We start from the raw sequence: 19,736 nt of genomic DNA on the forward strand, positions 1-19,736 counted from the left end.
GAGAGTTTATGTGTTACAGACCGCTGTCCAGCTGTGCTTCGCTGTGGGCGGGGAAACGGGATCAGTGATCTTCAGCAGAGAAAGGGGCGCGCGAGTGTGGAACCGTACCGTAAGAGAGCGAGTTGTCCCGTGTCTCCGTGGCACACCACAGACTAAAAGTATCTGTCCAGTCAGCACTGCAGGCTCGATGTGGGCGGGGAAACGGGATCAGTGATCTTCGGCAGAGAAAGGGGCGCGCGAGTGTGGAACCGTACCGTAAGAGAGCGAGTTGTCCCGTGTCTCCGTGGCACACCACAGACTAAAAGTATCTGTCCAGTCAGCACTGCAGGCTCGATGTGCTGCAACTCGAGTCTGCCATCTCTGATAAAGCGTGCTTTTAACAAAGTTACCTAGAGCCACCAACACTCCGTAGGATGTCTTCCATTCTGCAGAGATTAACAGATTTATAAATCATATCTGCAACTCCGTAGTGGTAAAGCGATTATAGACTCCGAACGTAAAGGATGTTATTGACCAGCCCGGAAATTTCTGGATCTCACATTTCTACTTGTTTACTGTTTTTGATGGAACTGTTGAAGAAACTAGCTGTGGAATAAGTGACAGTATCTCTCGTCGACATTTACTTTGCTATCGTGGCCGGTGAACAGGAACCACTTTCCTTATCAGTTTGGAGCTTTGCAACATGCCGAGACTAGGTTTGGTTTACTGCTGAAGGGCTAGCCGAATTAACTCTGAATCTGGCACGCTGGAATCTCTAATCTTGGCATTACAGGTGAGCAGGAAGCTCTTCAGTAGCTCTACTTGTAATAAGTTAGCAGCACGCCCTTCCCCTTGTGAGACCAGCACAGTGTGCTGTGCTCTAACTGTTAGCAGTTGCAGCTGTGGAGCTGCAAACGGTTAAACTCCGCTTCAGGTGCAGTTTATTCGATTGCTTGAGGTGATACAGGCTAGCAGAATTCAATTTGCACTTTGATGTTATTTATCTGTCTTCAGCTGCACGATTTAGTTTCCATAAGCAGGACTAATGCTTTTTGCCCTCAGATGCTCTTTGTTGTGGACGTTTTCACTCATTTATTACATTTTTTTTTCAGATCAGTTCACATCCTCATTGAGGCGCAGTGGAGTACAATTTTGTACCTTGAGTAGTTTGCTAGCACACTCAGATGTTTCATATCGAGCTATTTTAGCAGTCTGCCACATATAAAATAAAGTCAGCATATCAGGACATCTGTAGCATTTCCGTTGTTGGCATGACCGCATCCTTTTCAAAGTAAGGGCATTCAGCAACTCGTAAACTTGGATTACCATTCCTACATTGCAGTGTTAACTTATAATGTAGTTCTGGCTCATGATAGTTTAACAAAATACCAGTAGCCACCAAAAAGTGACAATAACTCCAAACACATTGGTAGAGTTGAAGTGATTTTTCTTTTTCTTAACTTCATTCTTCCCCATTTATTATTGCATGCTTCCACATCTACTGAAAAGAGATCTAACTGAATTAACAAAAGAGACTAAGTTTCCCAACAGACGTTAGTAAATCAGATTGTGGTAAATATGTTACGTAAAGTTAGTATCAAAGGTAAGTACTCCAGCTTCCGATCGTGCACACACCACCTTGTTTCTTTCTCATTATATTTCTGCTTTGGAAGCACAGTTCTTGGGAATAATTAATTGATTAAATAAGGTTGGAAATGTATTCACTTCCCATTCCAAATTTGTTTAAGGGTTTTGGTCATAGGCCACTGTAGGTTTTAAATAATAATAATAATAATAATAATCCATTAAGCCATGCTAGCAGCATAGAGGGAGAAAATCCTAATTGTGACAGTGGTGATATACGTTTGAGGAGAGGCTCTGGTACTTAAAGGCAAAACTGTTTTTCTCTCAGATACTTTAGGGTAAGAGTCATACTGAGAAGTTATCCTCCAGGCTAACTTTATGGAATTTGCGGCTTTTATTGGCATGCAAACCATGCCAACATTTGGTATGAATGGTCCTACCCCCGGGGATGACATGGACAGCTGTGCTAACGTGCTGCCAATGCCCCTCAAACAGTTCTCAGTGAACTTCCATGGATGCAGCTGTCAAGGGCTACCATCCCCAGCCTGATTGAGAATGTCAGCATAGGTTTTCACCAGCCTCAGTCTGTATGAATTCACTCCTGCTATTCATCAGGGACTGTGTCTGGAAGCAAGAACTAAGACCAACCAGGACCACCACTCTAACCAGAATAGGCAGGAATATTGTCCCCTGATCTGCATCCCTTTGGAATGAATCAGGTAATGTACAGTGGAAGGAGGCTCAATGATCGGTAGGTAGAGGGTGAAAAGCCTCTAGACAGAAAAAATATTGTAGTTAATATCATCAGCACTAAAGTACAATTGTATGGTAAACTTGGCAAAGCAGGCTTACAGTGTACAGAATGTGACAGAGTTTTGTGCAAAATTTGTAAATGCTGTCAGAAATTTTCCACATTTCTTTATGTTCATGGATTTGTTGACTAGTTTAACACTCTGAGAAATCACCTAAAAGCTTTATTTTCAGCAGTTTGTGAGAATATTTTTTTTCATACATGCATTTATCCATAGTTCAACATGAATAATATTTAATTGCGTATATGTGTATGAGCTGCAATTAATTGCATATGTGTGTATGAGCCGCAAAGAATGACAAAAATCCTTAGCAACTGTTTTTATTAAGCATGACAACTTCCATTACTTTTGGTTTAATAAACCTCAAGATTCACTGACACAGGTGTGCACAGGGATTGACTGACTGCTTGCTTGCAATATTGACTGGTCTATGCTTTGTTATCTAAATTAGTTTCACTAGGCCTATAGCCTATTTTCTGAGGAGATCCGAGGTGATATTCATACTGAGCAGTGGAGATTTGTCCTGAGCACTGGAAAAAATGTACCTACTCTTTTAATAAATGTCATGAGATGTATTACAATCCCCTGATCTACCACCACCTCAGGTGTATGGGACCTTGGTTTAATGTCTCATTTGAAGGGTGAATAACCCCAAAAAGTTCCCTCAAATGGACCTGAACCACATCTTCTTACAAACAAAGTATACAATGGTTAAGCGCTTTCGTCATATATTATCAAGGAATTCATCAGAACAGTGCACTCATATCGTTGATCATTTAAATAACATTTGCGAAGTGATGACGTTGTCACTTAAATACATACATCTTAAAATTCATATATAAAACTTGCATTAAAACAACACCATATAACATATCAACAAATACAGTAAATAATTCATAACATAGCAATTTTAAATTTAATTGCTTCAACCTCGACACACTATCAATAGAAACCATTTCATTTAGTCCTGGATGGTTATCAGCACACATTACTAGCTGCCATTTTAACTCTAAAACTTCCAATCTAAGTTTCCAAGGACCCCCTCTAATATCAACATAAACGCCATCAAGTATTCAAAATGTAAAATAATGGCCAGAAAATTTAATAAGTATAATTTATAAAGAATCAAAAATGAGTGGACTCTTCTAATGAAGTCACCTCTCAACCTCTTAGCAAAAGAAAGAAGAACTAAGCCTAAAATGGTGGGGGACAAAGGCCCAAAGATATGGATGCATTTTAAATATTGCTTTTATAAACTTCGAAAGTTGCTAGAGTAACAGGATTTGTCTTAGCATGCATTTTCTGAAGTATGAAACTTAAATTTTTGTCATTATTTAGTGACTTCCACCTTCAGTGATTTGCTAGAAAGCCACAAATTTTATGAGGAAAACACAAAAAAATGAGGCAAATATCTGGACATTGTGTGAAAATGTGGACAATTGAGACTTATGGTCCTTGATAATATAGGATGAAAGTGCTTAACCATTGTGCACTTTGTTTTTAATAAAATGTGTTTCTGGTCTTTTTGAGGGAACTATATATATTTTTTTTCTGGTTATTTATTCATTTTTGCAGTTCCTCATTCGTATGGACATCATTTATTGTCATTTGAAGAGTGACACACTCAGGAATGCATCCCACCCCCAGTGCTGCACTGCTGTGGCAGTTTTGGGAAATTACTCCAAACACCTGATGTGGGAGCACAGTCTACAGTCTTTTCGCCTTTCTGTTTCAAAGATGAGTTACTTGTTAACTACTGATCAACCCAGACTCCAAATCTTACCCAAGACATGATCTCTAAGGCCCTGGACAAAGTAAAAGTAGTTTGTAGTGTGGGACCAGATGAACTTCCTGGAAGCATAATTTACTTTCAAGATACATTTGAGTTTCCCTTCACTGAGTTATTTAATAAACCACTGCTTTCTGGGAATGTCCCTAATGTTGGGAAACTGGTGCATATTAAAGAAGTCTAATTTGCATTATCAGAAAAATGTTTTGAATATTACATTAGTGATATTTTGAAACCGCATAAATCATATAATACACTTATGAACCTTACACAACACGATTTCATTGTAGATTAATCTTTGCCAGCATACATTTTTATGAAATTAGCAGTTTGGAACTGGACTGTGGCCTATTATCGGTGGCAATTAACCAGCATCTGGAGAAAGCAGTTGACAAATAACTCGATAAAGGGTTGCTAAATAGTCTGGTCCATTGCAGGATCGAGTGTTACCTTCATAATGTGGATTTCAAACTGGTTACATAAGAGTAAACAGTATGTAATTGCACTGGGTAAAGTGTCTGCCTAGGCAAACATCTCTGCAGGAATGCCCCAGGGTTGGACCATGGAAACGTGAGCTATTTAATTTTTCCTTTTCCTGATACCATAAGCTCTGTATATCAAAATATGTAAGTGACTGTAAGTTAAGGTACTGTAGTAGGTTTCTAAAATATTTATAACTCTTAGGCAAGAGAACCGAGTTTGAATTCCATTGCGAGTAAATGTAATATTTCATATTTTAGACCAATCAGGATTAGAGGAACACTTTTGCTTGATGATAATGCCACATGTGAAACTGGTCTCCAATGTGAGTAAATGTAATATTTCATATTTTAGACCAATCAGGATTAGAGGAACACTTTTGCTTGATGATAATGCCACATGTGAAACTGGTCTTTGAAGGATCTGGGTATCAGTTACTTTTCATCAACATTTGATATCAGTGAAGATTAGTGTATTACGCATCACTGGTCCCCTATTTTCAAAAAAAAAAAAAGAAACGAGTTACTAATATATTTTATGACTTGTGCAAATCTCTTATTCATCCTATATTTGAGTGCAGTACTGCATTCTGCATGTATATCAATCAGTGCTGAGATTCAAGTATTCAAATTATTCAAAGTTAAGAAAAAAGTTCCCGATCTTAATGGGTCCTGTTGTCAGGAAATACTGGTCAGATAAATTTATATAGTATAGCATACAGATTTGTGTGGGTGAATTTAGACAGACATTTAGAACTTTTATAGACCCCCCCTTCACATATGTTTGGGGAGTAGAATTTAAATCCAAAAAAAAAAAAAAAAAAACAGAAGAGAAAAATTAAATGGACCACGGCTAGAGTATAGACCTGCTTACTACAATGCATTAAGTAATCGTTAAAAATGAAATATATTTAAGTAAAGAGAGTTGATTCTTGGGCAGACACAAGACATTGTTTAACAATGTAAAGAAGTCTGCACTTCTTGGAGGCCTTACAAGTACTTGAACTTGCAAATTTACATTGTGTAGTACAATTCCTTTGATATCTTTATCAGTTGCTCTAGAGAAAACCTATATCCTATATGAAAATTAATAATGCTCCTACCTTCCACCCCAGTTATGTAGTCTGTTTAACCTTACAATCACGCTGAATTTGACTATGTAAACATCTGATACTTCAGGTATTTTCTGTTTGGTTTACAAATTCTGGGCATATTTTTCTGGCCGGGGTACATGGTATGCACCGTGAATGGCTCTGTTTATTTACTGTTCCTGCTTGACACCTTGCATGTTATTTAGTGCAGTCTTCTCTATACCTAACTTGTTACATGCAGAGCTGTTTGGATTGCTGTTGATTTTCTGTCATTTATGACACTCAGGAATGAATGGTAGCTGTATGGAATAGTATGCCTACGTTATAGTGCTTTCTGGTACACTGATAGCTGTCCTCTGTTTCCTCTTAAAATACTTTGATCCTGAGCAATTTGTCCACTAATACCCATTTATCTTATCCATATGCATGTGGATCAGGACCTTGTTAAACTATTTGTGTGTGTGTGTGTGTGTGTGTGTGTGTGTGTGTGTGTGTGTGTGTGTGTGTGTCTTGTGCTCCTCTTGCAGTAAAGAGCAGCAGCTATTCAGTAATTGTTTTTAGGTATCCATCCACAACCCATTTTTTCCTATTTTTACACATGGGGTCGGGGGTATCACTTCAACAGTGACAATCAGCTAGATGCAAGGTTCACACCTCCAAGTGGCTAGCCCTGCTGTGGCTATTCATCCATATCACACACTAGCATGCACACTCACACCTATGGCTGATTTGGAGTATTCAATCCACATACTGTTTGTCTTTGAAATGTGGGAGGAAAAATGGAGCACACAGAGGAATCCCATGCAAACACAGGGTGGACATGCAGACTCTGCACAAAAAGCACCCCAGACAAGAATTGAACTGGAGAACGTCATACTGTGAAGTGACAACGCTATCCACTGCACCACACTATGTATGTATTCTTTTTAATGTTAACAGGTACAGTAATATAGTGCCTGTACCTTTGTTAATTTTGGTCATGTTGAATATTTTGGTGGTAGATTGTTTTCTTTTGGCCTTGTATTGAAGTAGGTCACTTACACTTAGAGCAACTCTTTTAGAATCTGGCCCATTATATTCAATAGCTGGATAATTACACTAATACTAGTGCATAAATCCTGTTTTACTTTGTGATACCATTAAGGGGAGTCCTAAGCCGAAAACTGTAATGCTACTCATGCTCAACAGCAGTCAAGGAATTTGTATATTCATTACAATATAGGCAGGAGCTGTAGATCACCATCTGTAGGCTGCTCTCCGTTTAGTGACTGTTCAGAGTGACATCACAAGCAATAAGAACTGAAAACTCAAAGGAACTTTATAACTAAATATCACCCACTTTTATATGCAATCCTCTAGATTGGTGTTTTTCGATCTGTCAGCATGTAACTCTAGCTGTCTTTCTGTTCTTGTAATCCTGTTCTCCTACAGCTGGTCCACCCCTAGCTACTTCCTTCAACACTGTGACCCCCCCCTCTTTTTTTTTTTTCACTTTTCTTCTTTGATATTTTTTTTTTTTTTTTTTTTTTTTTTTTTTTTTTTTATTTTAACATTTGTTGACCGGGAAAGTCCGACTAGGTTCCACAGATCCTGTTTTCAGCGGAGGCCCGGGGAGAAATGCTCCAGAAGCATGTCTTTAGAATGTGGGAGGAAACCGGAGTACCCGGAGGAAACCCACGCGAACGCAGGGAGAACATGCAAACTCCACACAGAAGGCACACCAGCCGAGAATCGAACCGGAGAACCTCGTGCTGTGAGGCGACAGCATTAACCGCTGCACCACTGCGCCGCCCATAATATCTGCTGCTGGTCACATACACCCATACAACTATCGCCCAATTCCAAAACACGTGCTAGTAAGTAACCACTTACACCAACAGCAGTTCTTTTGGAATCTGGTCCCCATAGTAAACCTGTTTATAAAAAGGCCTTACACCAAGGTAAGTCACTTACACTGACAGCAAGTCTTTCGGAATCAGGGCAAATTTATACTGAGAGTAACTCTTTTGGAATCTGGCCAGTAGTTTTTGCTGAATCTGTGATCACTATACTTACAATATTGTTTGTACACACAAATCTGCTATAATCTTTTTGTATGTTTTTCTGTCTCACTAAATGCTTTTTGGAGCTTTTCTCCCGGGCTTCTATTGAAAACGGGTCTTGCATGACCCAGTTGGACCTTCCCAGTAACTAAATGCAAATAATAAAAAAAATTATGAAAATGAAGTGGTAGAAAGGCACATGTTCTGGTTATTATCACAACTAGCAAAATAAAATTAACAGATGTTTAACTGTTTACTGGGTAAAAAGAAACCTTTTTTTCCATGGGCTATTGCCTGTAAAATGGCTGTTGGCACAATGCCAAGCTCCCTTGCTATCAGAGTAAAATACATAAATAAACAAATTCTTAATCATAGTAAGTATCATAACTGTCTAACTTAAAAACAAGACACTTGGACAACTGCTCCACAGTAATTAAAACCAGTATACTATAATGAATGACCGGCAGGTCGTACATTCAGAATTAGGCACCAGCTTTCTCTCACCTCTTGCTTCCATCCTCCTCTCTGGGTATAGTGGATGTCCATTTGCAAGTGACATTTGCAAGTGACAGGCCCTATGTTCAGAACTGCAGTGAAATGATCTCAGATTTGCATGGAAAATTATACCTTCCATATTTGTTTATTTTACTAACAGCTAAGTGGTCTGGCCTGTTGGTCATTGTCAGCCACTAGCAGGGCCTCTGGCAAAAAGTAACAGTAAAAGGCAACCATTTTTGAAATGACATGTACACAGAGATAACCGTAAAAGGCACCCACTTTTGAAATGAGATGTACACAGAGATAACAATAAAAGGCACCCACATTTGAAATGACATATACACAGAGATAACAGTAAAAGGCACCCACTTTTGAAATGACATATACACAGAGATGTCAGATATTTGCACTACTAGACTGATAAATCTTATCATACAAAAACTGTACGAGAGAAATCTGACTGAAAAGTAGTTTGGGCCTCCCATTTGTAATTGTAAAACATGACAATCTCCCAGAGTTGTTTTGTTTCAGCTAGTAAAATATATAATAATTTGTTGCAATATCTAGATAAAACAATGTCTGAACAAAATAACTGGACCCAAAGAAATAGTTACACATTAATCAATATTATGTATGTTAATGCTGTTGCTTTCACATTCATCAGATAATGTAATATTATTTGGTGTATACATGTCTAATTAATATAAGAATTCATTAAATACATAAATTGTATAATATCAGCAAAATGGTATTTTATTGGTTGGTAGTGTTACTCCAGTTGTTGATATATAAGTGGTATTTTACCTTTTTTTACATGAGAATGTCTCTGAACGAAATTAATGCACATTTATGTATAAAATGGTGAGTCATGTAACATCTTGAGAATCTCTAATTCATTTGTGTTTCTTCTAATTTATAGAGGTAGTAAACAGAAAAACAAAGTATATTGTGTCCCTCCAGCTTGCATGAACTGTAGCCCCAAAACTGTGATACATTACATCACACATCATGCCCTTATATTCACTGTGCACAGCATGGTAGCAGAAATTGATTCTATGTTTGATTTGCACCAAACTGTTTATTGTGGACAAGGCCTCTGATTTACATTTACTAAAATAATGAAGCCTCATTTTTGTTAACTGAAATTCCATGCGTTTTGCTGCTGATTGTGACTCTGGTTTCCAGTCAGCACATTTATCCTGTTTGTAATGTTCTTGGCTTATTCAAAAAGATCAAAAGCAGATTTTTGTGTGTCCGTACGAGAGTTAATGCAAATTTGTTGAGAGAGTAACCTAGTCTAAAATGTCAAATTATATGAATTCACTTGTTTTTGTACTTAGTACCAGTTTTAGAATTTTACAGGGTTTTACTGGAAAAATGTAAAAAAATCAGTGTCTTTGAATAAAAATGATCAAAAACTAGGCATTGTCTGAATTAACAGTCCAAATGTATTTTGTAATATGTTGCCCAACAGACAGTAGAGTAAAACTACTTAGTCACCTGGAGAAATCAGCTTTGCAAGGCATGATGTATGTGAAATTATTTCCTGACAAATTGTTGAGTGCAAACTAGACGTGGTTATATCAGCTGAGTTGACCTCACTGATGTTGACCCCCTTGTTGCTTTTTTTTCCCATAGGAAATTACTACTAGTGTAGTTTCTCAGCGTGCACTGGCAATGATTTACTTGAAATCATAAATGTCCTTGCTCTTTATGTTGGTGCAACTGTGGACATGTATATAAGTTTATGGTTATGGGGGGGGGGTTGTCCACCACATAGGTTCTGAATACCTAGATACCTCACCCCTGCAAAAAATGTTGACATTTAAGTTTCTAAATATGTTGACATTTAATACTGTAAATAATTATTGAATGTTATGAATGTATTAAATGATTGTGTTATTTCATCAAAATTAAAATCATTTGAGTAAAAAAAATATTTTTCTTCAGGTTAAATTCCTGACCAGTTGTGCTTGGCAAGCTAGTTTCTTACCAAGGCTGAACTTGGTTAGTAGTAACAGAAGAATATAAAAGCCCTGAAATAACTGTTAGATCAGCAGGGTTGAAACTCATCCTATAGTAGCAGCAAAAACAAATTATATTTGTGTTAAATTATTACGATAAGGATGTATGCAGACACATTCCTTTGCTTGGACAAGTTCAAGGATATATGCAGACACATTTTTACTTGGACGAGTACATTTTTTTTCTTCTGAGGGTCTCTCAGGAACTCTGAGGCCAGAATACCTGCAAGTGTCTGACCTTATGCCCACAAGATAAACATGTGCATAACCTGCTCAGTAGTAGACGTGCATATTTAAAAGTTGTTATAGCATATGAAAATAATGACAACACAGAGGTATGCCTGCCTATTCTTGCACCCGTGCCCATCCCACAGTCTTGTGCCCCCAACTTTAAATTGAAGACTAAAAGAAAGCTTCTCTTTCTGTCCCTGCAACCTATAGCAAACTCCAAATAATGTAAAAAACCAACTCAAACAAATAAACTCCAAAAAAGCAAAACCGTAATATTCCACACAATTTAATGTTAGCGCTTTCATACACAATTTTTCATGCACTTCTTCAGACATTAATTACTCCTAAAATGCAATATGTTTTATAATCCACTTAATTAATTGCAAAATTAAGTACATTAAATAAAAACCACATGATAATAATTACTACGTGTCGAGTTCATTTTGTAGAAAATGTTTGTATATATTCATACTTGTATATTTGACCTTAAACAAAATGTTTCTCGGGTATTTACCAAAACCAGAAAAATTCATTTAAACCACTACATCTTCATATTATTTACACATGAAATACATGTCTAACCACTTAAAAAACTTGATGAAAATAAATATGTCATCTCTCTAAAGCCCTTAATTTTAAAATGCATTTGATAGAATAGGCTTCATTCAAGCCTGGAAAAACTTGTGCATTTGTGAACAATTGCCACTCTAATTATTTTTCTTCGAGCTTAAGCTCCCATGGACCTCCTCTTATGTTCCTATCCATCTCTTCTAAAACTGTAAATGTAAAACTATGAGACTGATATGCTGCTATATGTCTAGTTAGAGCATTGGTGTTAATATTTCTACTTATACAAAATAAATGCTCATAAATTCGTTGCTTAAAGCGACGTTCAGTCTTACCCAAATAAAAAGCTGAACATTGGCTGCAAGAAGCTAGGTATACTATGCCTTGGCTTTCACAATTGAATCTACCTTTTATATTATATTTAATGCCCTTAATTCTCATGTATGTTCCTGTCCGAATGTATTTACAGTAATGACATCGCCCACATTTGTGCATACCCCAAATTTGACAGTAATTTATTTTACTTGTTTCTAGAAAGGCTTTTAAATTTAAACCTCTTCTAAAAGTGACCAGAGGTCTCGTTACCAAAATGGTGGCAATACAACGATCTTTTAAAATAAACTGCCAATTACTTATCAAAACATTTTTAAAATCTATGGCATTAGTGGAGAAATCTAAGTCACCAATGCCTGAACTGGAGGGTTTTTCTTCTACAATATATCCTTTTGTCAGAATTGGTTTGAAATTACCTGACTTTCTTTTTATTTTAATCTCCATTGTCAAATGTTTTATAAGAGTTTCTGGATATGCATGCCTAATGAATATTTTCCTTAAATTTTCACATTCTTTAAAGAAATGTTCATCACTAGAAATCATTTCAGATGCTCTAACCAACTTTCCTTTTACCACTCCTCGTTTCTGGTGATAAGGATGGTTACTGTGGAAGTGCAAAAAACAGTTCAAATAAGTGGGCTTCCTATAAATTTCTGATTCATATCTATTATATTTTCTATTCTTAGAAAGTTTTATATATAGAAAATTTGTTTCTTTTTTATTGAATTCAAAAGTAAATTCAAGGAAATTTGTAAAGCACGTCATCACTTCAACTAACTGCTTTGCTAAATTTTCATCTCCTTTCAGTATAAAAAACATGTTGTTTTGTATACTAAACGACTTTTTCTCTAAAAAAAGGATTCGGGAACAGAAATGTTCGTTCCCAAAAAGCCATAACACCATTAGCAAAACTGAACCCACATGGGGACCCCATAGCTACCCCTGATTTTTTGTAGGAAATAATCGCCTTTAAACATGAAAAATTGTTATTCAAAACCATTTGCAGCAAAATAATAATTAGAACTATTACTTGACCTTCCACCTGCTTTATGAGTAAAAAATCTCGTACCCATTCTAGACCTATACCTATATATAACGACCCCCCATTCTGCCCCATAATAGATGGTTGTAAATCTATTATGTATGCCTGTGCTAAATGGGTAGATTCCAAGTTAAAAATTCCCTTACAGACAGAGAGACAAATCTGTCGTGACACATGGGCCTTTTTAGACCATCTTAATGATTTAACTTTTGATCCTGCTTTTAATTTTTTGACTGTAGATATAAAGGACTTGTATACAATCATACCTCAAGATATAGGTCTAGAATGGGTACGGGATTTTTTACTCATTAAGCAGGTGGAAGGTCAAGTAATAGATGTAATTATTATTTTGTTGGAAATGGTTTTGAATAACAATTTTTTCATGTTTAAAGGTGATTATTTCCTACAAAAATCAGGGGTAGCTATGGGATCCCCATGTGGGAGCAGTTTTGCTAATGCTGTTATGGCTTTTTGGGAACGAACATTTCTGTTCCTGAATCCTCTTTTTAGAGAAAAAGTCGCTTGGTATACAAGATACCAAGACAACATGTTTTTTATACTGAAAGGAGATGAAAATTTAGCAAAGCAATTAGTGGAAGTGATGACTGGCTTTACAAATTTCCTTTTGAATTCAATAAAAAAGAAACTAATTTTCTAGATATAAAACTTTCTAAGAATAGAAAATATAATAGATATGAATCAGAAATTTATAGGAAGCCCACTTATTCAAACTGTTTTTTGCACTTCCACAGTAACCATCCTTATCACCAGAAACGAGGAGTGGTAAAAGGAAAGTTGGTTAGAGCATCTGAAATGATTTCTAGTGATGAACAATTCTTTAAAGAATGTGAACATTTAAGGAAAGTGTTTATTAAGCGTGCATATCCAGAAACTCTTATAAAACGTTTGACAATGGGAGATTAAAATAAAAAGAAAGTCAGGTAATTTAAAACCAATTCTGACAAAAGGATATATTGTAGAAGAAATACTCTCCAGTTCAGGCATTGGTGACTTAGAAGAAGCAAAGAATGGGAATCTATCTAATAATTATATGTCTAGTTTTTTGATAGATTTCTCCACTAATGCCATAGATTTTAAAAATGATTTGATAAGTAATTGGCAGTTTATTTTAGAAGATTGTTCCATTGCCACCATTTTGAGAACGAGACCTCTGGTCACTTTTAGAAGAGGTTTTAAAATTAAAAGCCCTTCTAGAAACAGGTAAAATAAATTACTGTCAAATTTGGGGTATGCACAAATGCGGGCAATGTCATTACTGTAAATATATTCAGACAGGAACATACATGAGAATTAAGGGCATTAAATATAATATAAAAGGTAGATTCAATTGTGAAAGCCAAGGCATAGTATACCTAACTTTTTGCAGCCAATGTTCAGCTTTTTATTTGGGTAAGACTGAACGTCGCTTTAAGTAACGAATTTATGAGCATGTATATTGTATAAGTGGAAATATTAACACCTATGCTCTAGCTAGACATATAGCAGAATATCAGTCTCATAGTTTTACGTTTACAGTTTTAGAAGAGATGGATAGGAACATAAGAGGAGGCCCATGGGAGCTTAAGCTTGAAGAAAAAGAATTAAAGTGGCAATTGTTGACAAATGCACAAGTTTTTCCAGGCTTGAATGAAGCCTGATCTATCAAATGCATTTTAAAATTAAGGGCTTTAGACAGATGACATATTTATGTTCATCAATTTTTTAAGTGGTTAGAAATGTATTTCATGTGTAAATAATAAGAAGAAGATGTAGTGGTTTAAATGAATTTTTCTGTTTTTGGTAAATACCTGAGAAGCATTTTTTTTAAAGTCAAATATACAAGTATGAATATATACAAACATTTTCTACAAAATGAACTCGAGACGTAGTAATTATTATCATCTGTTTTTTATTTAATGTATTTAATTTTGCAATTAATTAAGTGGATTATAAAACACATTGCATTTTGGGAGTAATTAATGTCTGAAGAAGTGCATGAAAAATTGTGTACGAAAGTGCTAACATTAAATCATGTGGAATATTACTGTTTTGCTTTTTTTGAAACTATAGCAAACTGTTTGCTGCATTCTCAATACTAGTATGCACTGAAGATCAAAATCCATTAACATTTTTCACCCGTGGTGACTACCCCTTCACCACACCCCTAGTAATGTCTTTATTTTTCTAGATGAGAGGTGTACTGGGGCAAAAATATGTGGATATAAATTTGAATTTTCTGACTTAATTCCTGTTTGTACTAATAATATTTTGAAGAAGAATGTGTTGTCATAATCCTTAGGTCACCAGAAAATTATGAGTGTGCAGTAGCTAAAAAAATCTGATTTTTCAGTAGTAAAATGGGGGTGAAGATACCAAATAAGTGACTTCTATAAGGTGTAATGTGCTACAGAAATAGATAATCAGATAACCAGTTTTGGAGTGAGTGAGCAATAGAAGAAAAAATACAGCTTACATTTATTTACATAAAATCAGTAAATATGAGCTGTCAGTGCTGAATGGGGCTGCATTTATCTATCGGGGTTGGTGGAGGGGAAGTAGGCAATAGAAGCACTGTTTCTCATGTTCTGTTGAATGGAGGAAAGAGTTATTTTCTTGACTGTAAGGAGAGGATACACAGACAAGCCATAGAAGCCAGTGTGCGATACATGTCGGATGTCCCCTTCTGTGTAATTAATTACAACTGCACAATTGTTTTGCATACACAAGTTACAAAGCACAGTCTACATCTTTTATTTTAAGATTGCATTTTAGTGCAATTTAACTTATTATGATGGGATCATTTTATTTAGTACAGTGTTGTATTCCAGTTAGATACTTAAGCTTGTATTTTCAGTTCAGTCACATAAATATGTCCAAGTACAATTACTTTGTAAGCCAATAAGCTGCAGTGGTACAGCGGTAGCATTGTTGCCTCACAGCAAGAGGTTCTCCTGTTTGATTCTCGGCTGGAGCACCTTCTGTGTGGAGTCTGCATGTCCTCTCCGTGGTCGAGTGGCCTCCGAAAGACATGCGTAAATGGGCGTGCATTCACTGAAGGTTGGGCGTTGGGCTGGCAACTTGGCACCATAAAAATCTACTGCCAATCATTAGCGGACTGGAGTTCCATTGTGGCGACCCCTAACCGAGAAAAGCCGAAAAGACAAACAACAGCAATCACTTTGTAAGCCAGATTTTGAGGTTCACCATGGGATGAATCAGTCCGCATTTGACTGCATGTGGCTTTCAAGTTTCCAGACTTGCACTGGGAGGTTCAGTTGGCTGTGTTCCAAACTTGGGAAACCTGGAAAAACCACTACCTGTGTAATAAACCTACTGGTTTTGGTGCCATCCTAGAATGAAACAAAGATAAAGGGACTCGTGCAGTTGCAAGAAAGCAGTTTTTGTTCAGTATTTGTTGAAGAATGGAAATGGTAGCAGTAGAAGAACAGAGATGTTGCATATTGTGGTACTAGCCAGATTCCGCATTGATGGCCTGCCATTCATTACACAGTCACGGTTAGCTTCCCTCTCTATGTGAGTGCTGGGTTTGCCACTGAGCATCCAAGTTTTCGATCCAGTGTGGTGATTGCTGTTCAGGTCTTTCCCTGAAGCACACACATATTACTACCTGGCATATTCACAGATGACAACTTCTCTGCTCAAGACTTCAGATATTCATGCTTCTTACTGAAAAAGATGTGAATGCAACTTGTGTTGCATCATTGCCGTTGTACAGGAAATGAAAGGGAAGACCATTTAATTGCAGGCTGTGTAACTCATGGCATTTTAGAAACCTCTGTATTTAGCTGCAATAATAGATGGTGCTTGTTAGATACATTGTCAGCATCTTTTAGTAGTAACAAATGTTCATTTGTCCCGGAAGTGGTTATGAATGTTTTCTTCACCTTACTAGTCTGGAAGTTGCTCTTTTTTTCTTGATTTATTGGTTTGAATAAGTTGTGTTGTACTGTTCTGTTGAATACCTGGTGTCTAATGTTTGGCATTGCTATGGATTACTTGTATTTTATCCTCTGTGTTTCGGTAGAAGACTCGGGACCTTTATCAGTTTAATTTCTCCAAGTCTTTGGGGTTTCTAGTACCATGATGGGAATGGGCCCCATTCCTAAGTCAAATTATGATCAAATGTCATGAAATTTAGTACCATTTCAAACTTTGATGTTAGCCATAAGTGCTCTTTGCAGCACCAGCAATGTACCCAGAACTGACTCCTTCTGTAATTTATATGGAGTTACATGTATTGATAGCATATCAAAATATAATTGTAAGTTCCTTTTTATGAGACCTATTGCTCCTACTACTATTGGAACTGTCTGGGTGTCCTTCTTCCACATTGCCCTCATTTCTGCTTGCAAATCCTGGAATTGTATTACTTTGTGTGTCTCTGTATGTAAGACACTGTGATCACTGTTTGTAACATTTTCAGTGATCATATATTTTTGGAACTGTTTTAATGGGTGATCCCATGTGATGTGATTATATATTTTTGGAACTGTTTTAATGGATGATCCCATGTGATGTAAACTTCAACATTATCTATAATGCTTTGTGTCTCATGTTTCCAGTGCTCCCCAACTTTTTCTGTACTGTAATATTTGCACAATTCCCAATGCAACAGTCTTGCTACATTATTATGTTTTTCAGTATACAAGTCCTCTGCCATTGGTGTATCACACCCAGAAACAAATTGTGTGACTGTTTCCATTTCTGTTTTACAAAATCTGCATTTGTCTGTTTCTCCCACATGCTCAATGGACTTTGTAAGCCGACATGCACGTAGTCCACTGTCCTGGGCAGCCAATATTAACCTTTCATTTCTTTATTTAAATTCACCTCTCCTTAACCATTTGTACATCAGATCCTGATCAACATGAGATTGTTCCATGAGTTTTCACAACTATATTTATGCCTGTTTCACAATTCTTGCCAGATGATCCTTCTCCTTATATTCTTTCTTTTGCTTTTCGGCACATTCATTTGCTGCCTGATTTTTGTCTTCTACTGGTTTGATTTCCTTTCCCACTTGTCTTCAAAGCTTCTGCTACACTAAGCGTTGAAGTTGTCTTAGACTTGTACTCCTCATGTTTTAAAACTTTCACTATGTTTGGGTCTTGTGAGGTCAGCAGATATGCATGGAGTTCTACGACTGCACATCTATATACATAATCGGTTTTGAGGAAGCCCATACTACCTTCAGAACAAGGGGTACATAATCTTGGTATACACCAATGATTTTTATATATCATTTGATAAGTGTGAAACATTTTTTTTATTTTCCTGTCCAACTGATCCAGTACCATTTGTGGCCAGTCTGTCACCCTAAAACAGAACAGCAGGATCTAATTGGTTTATAGCTTGGACTTTGTTTCTAGATGTTAGGGCTGTTTTCAGTATTAATTTTAGTCTTCTAAAATATTTCTTACTGAGTTTTGTTCACATTTGTTCATGTTTTATTGTCGATCCTTCATCAATGCCTAAATATTTTATCCTCCTTTTTGGTCAAGTTCCTTTGTATCACATTCCTTTCCCAGACTGATATTTTCTTGGTTATGCAGCTTTCCTGCTTTAAAATGTTGATTTTACACATTTATCAATACCAAATGGCATTCTTGTATCATATGATATGAGAAAGTTTTAATTACTTGCATTTGTGGTATCTGTTACTTATTTGATGAACTATACAGTTTTAAATCGTCCAGAAGAAAAAGATGAGAAGACTTCACACTTGATTGTATTTTGGTAGCCAAATTGTAAACATGACCTTATGTTAAGTAGACAGCTTAATGGATTATGAGCAAGACAAAAGAGCAAGGTTGACAGATACCCCCAGAATATCTCCCTTTGAATTATTATCCTTGGGGTAGTAATTTGTCCTTTATCATGGCATAGCTGCAGAGTGGTTTGCCACTATTTTATGGTCAATGTAATGCAGTAAATCAGTGTAGGGTGTATCTTGTATATCTGCAAGCACTCCTTTCTCCATGAATGTCAGATGATGTCAGTTGCTTTTTTGTAATTTATCCATTACATACTTAAATTCTTCTCCTTTTTATAGTTTTCCATTATGACTTTATTTAACAACAAATGATCCTTTGTTCCATATGACTTTTTTTTTCTATTGCCATGACTGAGTTTTCTTCTAAATGACTATAAACATCAGCATCAGTTCCAGTGTATAGTTTGTACATCGTCAGAAGGTACGTTATTAGTCTGTATTTTTTGGGATAGCTTACAGGTTCACCCTTAAGAAGTATTGTTTTTCCTGTCGTTAATCAGGTTGGTGTCTGTCTGGGATGCGGATATAAGTAGTTATAGTATTAGATATAAGGGTTAAATCTTTGTGTAAAGATATTAGTACTTTTAGTCAGAAGTTAAGTAATGCATCTGGGCTTGGAGTTTTCTATTTAGAAGCTTTTCTTAATTTTGTTTCAGTTTATGTGGCCGTTATTTCATCCCATTTTATATCCTGTACATTTGAACTTAGTGTTTCTTTTACTTCTTCTGTCCATTCAGCATCTTTGTTTCTCAGGCTCTTCATAGATATTTCTCCAAGATGTTTCTTCCTTTTTTTGCTGTCTGTCTATTCATTTTGCTTTGTTTCCCAGTTGTCTATAAAAAAAAATTTTGTTCACCAATGAATTGCTTATTTTGTACTTCTTCGTTATGTTTATCTATATCTTCTATGTTTTTCCACCTGTGCTGATATCTTTAGTTTATTATTTGCAATAGTGTACGATAGATCCTAGTCTGTTCTGATACTGTACATTGCTTTTATCACTCTGTCTTTCTAAGTGTGTTAGCGGAGCTATTCCTTCCTCTATACTCCAACAGTGACATTTCTTGTCTTGATTTTCTAAACAACTTGCCATATGTTCCAGCATATATATACATATATATATATATATATATATATATATATATATATATATATATATATATATACATATACCAGAAAGCAATGCCTAATGAAAAATTAGAGGAGAACTGACCACTTATCATAAACTGGTAGCGGATCTGTAGCAAATCATCTTGGTGCCCAGGGCAACTCACCCATCATACCCATTGTCCTCTGCCTGCCCCACCACTAGCCTAGTGTGGGTTTCACACTAGGACCAAGCTGTACTGTAGTAGGCAAGTAATAACCTGTAATAATTTGTATTTGGCAGCAAGTTACAAGAAAAGTGTCAGTTCCTGAAAAAGCATACTGGATATTGTAGGTCTCATGTGTTGTAGTAGTACTTTGCATG

The 19,736-nt window shown here is 36.3% G+C and overlaps 1 protein-coding gene across 1 annotated transcript in view; it reads left to right on the plus strand.

Annotated features, from left to right (window-relative positions):
- The first annotated feature begins 207 nt into the window (after positions 1 to 207).
- ARAP2 (ArfGAP with RhoGAP domain, ankyrin repeat and PH domain 2) overlaps positions 208 to 19,736 on the plus strand; it is a 2,678,178-nt gene continuing 2,658,649 nt past the window's right edge. The window contains exon 1 of the mRNA XM_044062089.1: positions 208 to 772. The gene's annotated coding sequence lies outside the window, so the exon portion shown is untranslated. The remainder of the gene's footprint in view (positions 773 to 19,736) is intronic.

This window comes from Protopterus annectens, chromosome 2.part1 (assembly GCF_019279795.1).
Source record: "Protopterus annectens isolate FY-2018-M chromosome 2.part1, PAN1.0, whole genome shotgun sequence".
In the NCBI taxonomy this organism is placed as follows: Eukaryota; Metazoa; Chordata; order Ceratodontiformes; family Protopteridae; genus Protopterus; species Protopterus annectens.